The following is a 501-nucleotide window of genomic DNA, read 5'->3' as shown; positions in this document are numbered from 1 at the left end:
TATTTTTCATTTCATTCCTTATTAGATTATTCCTTATCTTGCATTTGACTTTCCATCTTTGAACTTAAACTTACTCCTAAATAGAGGTCAAATTTTGTAAGAGCCAAAAAATGCTATTCACCCCTCCTCTAGCACATTTATTTAGGACCAACAAGTGGTATCAAAGCTATATCCCTCATTCTTAAGGCTTAACATCCTAAGGGAGATCCAAATGCCTCTTCAAACATCCATAGTTGCTGAAGGACAATCCACAAATAGACCACCTTTGTTTGATGGATCAAACTACCCTTATTGGAGCATTAGAATGTCAATCTACATAAGGGCAATAGATTATGAAATGTAAGATGTCATAACTGATGGACCCTTCATTCTTTCAACAATAAATGTAATGACAAATGAAATGATCCCTAAGCCAAGGTCTGAATGGACTGGAGCTGAAACCAAAAAGGTTCAGACAAATTGAAAGGCAATAAACACTTTGCATTGTGCCTTAACTCCCAC

Source organism: Theobroma umbraticum, unplaced genomic scaffold (assembly GCF_002168275.2).
Source record: "Theobroma umbraticum cultivar Fairchild unplaced genomic scaffold, ASM216827v3 scaffold_89.0, whole genome shotgun sequence".
NCBI classification, from domain to species: Eukaryota; Viridiplantae; Streptophyta; class Magnoliopsida; order Malvales; family Malvaceae; genus Theobroma; species Theobroma umbraticum.
Note: the sequence above shows the minus strand (reverse complement) of the source record.